Genomic DNA, 7,453 nt, shown 5'->3' with positions numbered 1-7,453 from the left:
TGTTGATTATAGTAATTCTTCAAAATACGAGTCCTTTGGCATGTTTAGATGTTACAACTACAGCTGAAGTCTCTTCCATATTCCTTACATTCGTCATTCCTAACACCATGTCATCTAAAGTCAGAATATGTTCTGAAGACATTTGTAATTTTCTCTCCAGGGTGAATTTTCTGATGTTATTTAAGATTAGTACACTGACTGAAGGCTTTCCCACATAAATGGCATTCATAGGGCTTTTCTCCAGTGCATGTTCTGTCATATCATCTAAGGTCAGAAGATAGACTAAAGGCTTTCCCACATAGAAGACAAGCATGTGATTTCTCTTCAGTGTGAATTCTTGCGTGTCCTCTAAAGCCAGAGCTTTGACTAAAGACTTTCCCACTTTTATCACATTCATAACGCTTTTATCCAAGGTGAGTTCTCACGTCTTCGAAGGTTAAAGGATTGAATAAAGCCTTTCCCACACTGATGACACTTATACAGCCTCTCTCCCATGTGAGTTTTCTCATGTCTTCTAAGGTGAGAACACAGAGTGAAGGATTTTCCACATAGATGACATGCATATGGCCTCTCTCCAGTGTGAGTCATCTTGTGCCGTCTAAGGTGAAAGCAATTAGTATAGGCCTTTTCACATATATTACTTTGATATAATTTACCTTTAGTATGAATTTGTTTATGTGGTTTGGGGGACAACTGATTACTAAGGGATTTTCCACACTGTTTGCTGATATAGGGTTTCTTTCCACTCTGAGTTAACAAACACTGAGTCATTGTGGAACTTGAGTGCAATCTTCTCCCAAATCATTACATTCAAAGGGATCCTCCAGAATGAGAGAGTTCTCCTTTAGGGACAAAGATTAAAAGCTCTTAATGATTTACCAACATACATCTATACATTCATTTCACCAACTTTGAATCCTAGACCAACCATTCAGTGGTAGAGCCCAGTTGAAATCTTTCCAATGTTACTTGTGAAAGGAAATTAAATTTTGGCACCCCAAACTCATTGAACCAAAGGGAAAAATCAAGCTGGAAACAGGGTCACACAAACCTGCCTCCCCGTTCTGGTTCCTAAATAATATGGCTACAAGATGAAAAGCTACACGCCTCCCCCATATTTTGCCCACAAGGAAATTCCTCATGAGCTGTTAAAATTACACCATGGCAATGCAAACTGATAGCTTGTCTTTACAGGCGCAGTCATCCCCAGTTCACCAGACACAAATGCATATCCGATTGTTTCCCTGCCCCATTTTGCCTATATTGTCTTATATAAAATGCAGCTCTCCTGCATTATTCCTCTGCCTCATTTGTTTATGTCATCTTATGTAAAAAAATCCAGATTCACTGAGCCAGAAAAATGCATGAATTACTATTTTTTTCTACCCACCTTTTACATGAAAATTGTGTACTTCTCAATATCCCATCCTTTCCCCCTTTAAATTTAGAGAAAATCATCTTTGGAGAAAGGTATACACCTGTCCCCCAGGTGCATGTCCTTAACTCTGGCAAAGAAATCTCTTAAAATTATTGAGACTTGTCTCATCATTTTTCTCGATTAACACTTGCGTACACATGATCTGCAGACACAGATACTTTCTCTTTTGTAAGATCCCAACTGCAGAGTTATTCCATTAATTGTGATGATATCAATATCTTTCAAAGTCTGAGCATGAGCAATGTAAATGCACTTGTTCTATTTTAAAGATCTCATGTTATAGTTTAGAACACAGGTCACTTTTTTCACTGAATTCAAACTATCAAATTTTTTTTTGCTTAGAAAGCACTTAATGCCAGCCTAATTACACTCAGGTGACTGTGCGTCTTTACTAACTTAATTCATTACCAGATCTTTAACTTAGATGACTGGTGTACACAGCTATAAAACTCACCATTGTCATACCGGTGGATGCGTCTTTTCTGATAGGATGCATGGATATTGTGTGTTTTTTCTTAAGGGCACTTTCCTTGTCTGAAATAATTGAAAAATAAATTGTTACTTTGATATTATGGTAATAAAATTGTTTGAAAAACCCCAAGGCCCATTTACTTTTTTCAAAAATTGACACTTAGATGTGGCAAATGTCTCAAATGAAGAAAATTCTTCAATAAAAGAAACAGATTGTACAGCGTCAGCAATTAGAAAAGAGTTTTAAAATTAAAACGTGAAAAGAGTTAAAATGGAGATGAGATATCAGGCAGGTAAATAGACGGATAGTATTCACAGGGGTATCAGGAAAAGAGTCAGCATGTGACAGTTTAACCCCAGCAAGTACATGAATTATCCTTTTCCCGAAAGTAAAAGAAAAGGCAAGAGGACACAAGAGTAGCATCTGACATATGAACAAAATGATAATAACATCTAAGGAATTCTGCTCCAGTAACTTAACCTACATTTTAGAAATTACCACTCATTTAATAAAACCGCTAATTAATATTTGACTGATATTATTCATTGACAAAGCACCTCCTCCTATTAGAGCACAGGACCCTGTTGCTTACCCAGATTCTGGCCTTAGAGAAATTCTCTTCCTTCCCGCCAGAGCTCTTTTCCTTGCTCCAGCTGCAAAGTTATATAGGATTTGCTTATCCGGTACCCTGTTAGTGGAAACAGTACATGTGTTTTGAGTTCACTGTCAATAAATGTGCATTATCACCAACTGTAAAGCAGGCTATCAAGGAAGAATAAAAACAGTGAAGATGAGCTCAGGCCACAAGACCTAGAACACAGAAAACTCCCCAGGATTTTTCTGACCCAACATGAGACTAGAAAATAAATCCAAACAAAAGATCCATCAGGAAAAGGAAGTTCAAAACAGTCAGGACCTATCAATGCTGAGTCCATGCCTAAGTTCCAAGACACAATGCATAATACACAGTCTTTTCAGAAAGAGATTAATTAAATCTCTGCACAGTATGTTTATTATTATTCTCGTGCAGAACAAAAAAAAAAAAACATTCGATTTACAAAAATAATTGGTGTTCTATACAGAAAAGATATTGCTATTGTTTTCACTAATTGGTCTCAGCCTAAGCATAGCGACTAAAGCAGAAGAGTTACTTAGAAAATATTTAATTAAATACATTGAAAATATTCATTAAGTTCCCAGGTCTGTTCTGAGTATTAGAGACTGAGTACCAATGAAACCATGAAATCCTTGTCAAGATTACATTCTAATTGAGTGACAAACTAAATAAAACAAAATAAAATAAAATAAAATAAAGTTATTTCTTTCAGACAGATTTAGAGAGCTCGAACTTTTTTCAGCTAAGGTCTGTGAGAGAATCAGAGAAGAGATTAGAGTGAGATATGGGGAAGCTGTTCCAACACTTACTGAATGAATGAGTCAATGTGTGTCTACATACGTATGTGAATGTTGAGGGACTCACAGAGGGACACCAGGTGACTGACGTTTTCCAGCATTACATCTCTGGACAGCTTTCTCTTAGATGTGTCCATCATGGCCCACTCTTCCTGGGTGAAGTCAATAGCTACATCTTCAAAAGTCACTTTGTTCTAAAACATCAAGACATTTTAGTTTAGACAGAGAATCCCTTATAATGTCCAGAGGAAGAAGGCTGAGATGACATAGGTAGGAGCTGGGTATGCAGAACACTCAGTGTTTTAGGTTCCAGCCAGTTCATTCTCAATACTAAGCTGGTATCTGCCTTTCAGATTCACTCACAGAAACATACCCACTCTTAATCCATTAAACTTTACTATGAAGAAATATCACATGAGATGTAGCATAATATAGCCCAGATATTTTTCAGTAATGTGTTAATCACCTGTACATAACTGATTATAAAATTTTCACTTGAACCTTCATAAATAAAACAAATTTACCATGAATTTCAAGTAAATTACAGATTTGTCACAAGGCAAATAACCATGATTTACTACTTTTTAAACATGACCATGATTAAATGAATTATTTCTCTAGATAAACCACAGGTTTCTCACCAATCAAATGGTTAAAAGACCTATTATGTGCTTTGAATAATCTAAAGAAGTAATAGAAAACATGTTTCCTATCTAGCAAATATTTATTAAATACAGGTCATTGGTCCCTTATTCATTAAAAAGTTAGAAAGTAATGAACCAGACTCCAGCATTCTTCAGAACTGAACAAGTTTTACGCAGAATAGAGGATTCAATTCATACATAGAGTCACTCTAATGTTATGTAATTCAGGTGTTCATGACAAGGCTTAAAGACAGTCCAGCAGCACAAGACAAGACCACTGAGGCTGCTATACTGAGGAAGTCTTAGTCTGATGATTCCTGTGATATGAAGCCTCCTGTTCTCAACTTTCTCTGGGCAATCCAAACATCAGTTATCACTGTCTCTCTTTTAACTTTACCTTGTCACTTGGCTTGTTCAAGGATAAAAAGGCCTCTTTACTGTTTTGTTTTTTTCTAACCAGCCCTTATAAAGCATTTCCACAGAACCCTAAATTGTACTATATCTATTATATTCCTTCTCCTGAGTGTGCCACCATAATTAAGTAATTGTATTTCTTATATGTTACTTTCAGTTACCAGAAGGCAAAAAGGTTAATTATCAAAAGGTAAAACGAATGGGGATAAGAATAATAATGACTTCTTTAGTTGTCCTTTTGCAAAGTTTTTAAAAGCATAAGTATATTTTATCAAACTCTCCTTTTTCCTCAACACTGTGCAGCTCTTGCCCAAGGCCTATCACACGGGATTTATTGAACTCAGCTGCTAGAACATCAGCCTCATTATTGGGTTGTGATCTTCTGCTCTTCATGCATCTCTATTGCCTGCATTCATCACAATCCTAAGTCTATTTCAGCCGACGGTACAGTTAATGGGTCAATTATTTCCCTATGAGGTTATAGGATGGATAGAAGAAAAACAAATACATAAATGAGACCTCTCATGTCTTTTTTTTTGTAAATAGCCTGCATAGGGGCTGGAATAAAGTAGTGTAATATTAGAAATTATATTGAGAATTTAGGAATCTTTGACACATGATACCCAACCTAGAGTCCTGAGAAAACTTAATTGGAGGCCAGATACCTGAAACTCTCCTGATTGCATTTGGAACACCCAGGCTGGATGGATTTTGCATCATAAAAACAAACAAAAAAAGAATAAAAATGAAACACCCATGCAAACTGGAGAAAACTGCCCATTTGCCAGCAATATGGGTATAATTTCAGTAGAAAGAGGCATCCCCTACTCACTAGTGAATGCATTGTCAAGAACTCAGTTTCTCTCTGTCTTCTTCTGGATTTCCACTTGCAGACACTTCAGGCACTAAGAAAAGCTGAGGTTGGAGAAAGAACACGTGAGACACCAGCCTTGTACATCATTTTCAGACCAACCTGTGATGAAAAGCCAGACCTTCACTGAAGTGTGACACCACCTGCACCACAGCCTGACCAACAGACACAAACACGCAGAGGCCTCTCCTCTTTTCCCATGGTCAAAATTAGGAAGCCTATGACGATGGTTTCTGACAAAGAAGGAACACAGATATCTTGTGAATGAGAACATCAAAAGCACTGAGTTTTGTATGTTAATTGACACAAGTCCAGATATTCAATTCCCTCACTGATTTTAAAACACAGGGATCCCTGACTCTGCCCACATGTGGAATATGATTTCTACCTGTAGATAAACACTGTGGGATTTCTCAGATTTTATTATCCCAGCTTTATGCCCTAGCAATGTTTCTCCAACACCAATCACAGCCTTCTGAAGCCTTACTCGACTTTTACTTTCTCTCAAATTCAACTTTTGTATTTCCCCTTGGAACTCGGAAATCAATCAAGTAAGAATCTGTTTTAGGGTCAAGTGCAGTTGCTCTCACCTGTAATCCCAGCACTTTGGGAGGCCAAGGCAGGTGGATCACCTGAGGTCAGGAGTTTGAGACCAGCCTGGCCGAAATGGTGAAACCCCATTTCTACTAAAAATACACAAATTAGCTGGGCATGGTGGTGCTTGCCTGTAATCCCAGCTACTCAGGAGGCTGAAGCAGAAGAATTGCTTGAACCCAGGAGGCAATCACAGTGAGCCGAGATCCTAACACTGCATTCCAGCCAGGGCGAAGAGCAAGACTCTGTATCAAAAAAAAAGAAAAAACTGTTTTAGGATGGGGATAATCAATTCAGGAATTTATTTCACTTGGAGGGTCAACACTCCCATCCTGCTGATCTGGCCCTTAAAATCCCCTGCATCAGAAATTCGCAGCAGTACCCTGGGTCATGGTGTTTCTGTCCTGTGTATACAGTCACAATCCTCTACGATGCTCAGAAAACACAAATGACTTAGGGCTGAGAGAAATTTAGCAGCTCAATCTGATCTTTTACTAAGGTGGTATCTAAAATTCTTGCAATCATGGTTCATATTAGTCTTTGTTAGTTGCAATATCTCTGATTATCATGATACATATTTGCTGAGAAATAGTGATGTCCATGTGTATCTTCACACATAGATATGTAGGTATATAGATGGATATGTTTATATGAACGCATGTGTTTGAGATGGGGGGAAACATGCATGTATTATTTCCCTGCTTAAAGTATAAAAATAATTAAATATATTTTATGTACAAATGATAATTATCTGTCATAAACAAAAAATTAACTGACCCATTTGTACATGAAGTCCAGGAAAAATAAAAAGGGTAACTTAGTATTAATTGTGACATTGTGCTTACAGATATACATAAATTCCCTTATTTAACCCTTGTAATAACCCTGCTGATTATAGTTTATTTACCAGTTTAATAAATGATCAACAGAGTTTGACAAATATAACAAAATTACAAAACTAGAAAATGACACAGCAATACTTTTAATTATATTCTGCCTTGTCACTGCCTCTTCTTGCTTTTTTACAAAATTCCTCCCCTAACCAAGGTTCTCTATGATTCTGGGGACTCCAGGATTTAGACCCCAGTTCCCAAACTTCACTGTGTCTATTTTTACTGCCACATTTTAATGCACATTTACAGACTTCAACAAGCACTTTTCAATATCAACTTTTTTCTTATTCCTTGGACTATTTCCTACATCTGTTCATCAAGACTCCAGTAACATATGACTCCATCTGCCTGTCCCTTCCATGAATGTACCTTACAGTACATGTATTATGTAGTCTATAATTCAAGCAGAACAGATATTCCTTCAAAAAAAATAAGGTATTAGAGAATGCCTACAAAGCTTCAGTGAAACCAGCTGTAACCCTTAATATTATTACCATGTAAACTCTTCCTCGAATATCAAAATAAGATTTGGACTTTAAAGAATATTTGTGTGTGATTATAACCCAAACATGAACTAAAAGTAATTTAAATGGTCATATACAGACTGTGCCAGGGACAAAAAAGGACAAATATTATAAGAAAATTAAAGCACACTTATTTCCTAAAAGACTTTTGTGATGAATCTATAAAATTGTGTGGAATCTATAAAAACTA

The 7,453-nt window shown here is 36.7% G+C and overlaps 1 pseudogene; it reads right to left on the bottom strand.

Moving 5' to 3' along the window:
• Positions 1 to 260: 260 nt before the first annotated feature.
• Positions 261 to 5,225, bottom strand: LOC114675427 (zinc finger protein 705A-like; annotated as a pseudogene).
• Positions 5,226 to 7,453: the final 2,228 nt, after the last annotated feature.

This window comes from Macaca mulatta, chromosome 3, assembly GCF_049350105.2.
Source record: "Macaca mulatta isolate MMU2019108-1 chromosome 3, T2T-MMU8v2.0, whole genome shotgun sequence".
In the NCBI taxonomy this organism is placed as follows: Eukaryota; Metazoa; Chordata; class Mammalia; order Primates; family Cercopithecidae; genus Macaca; species Macaca mulatta.
This window is presented reverse-complemented; position numbering and strand designations above follow the sequence as displayed.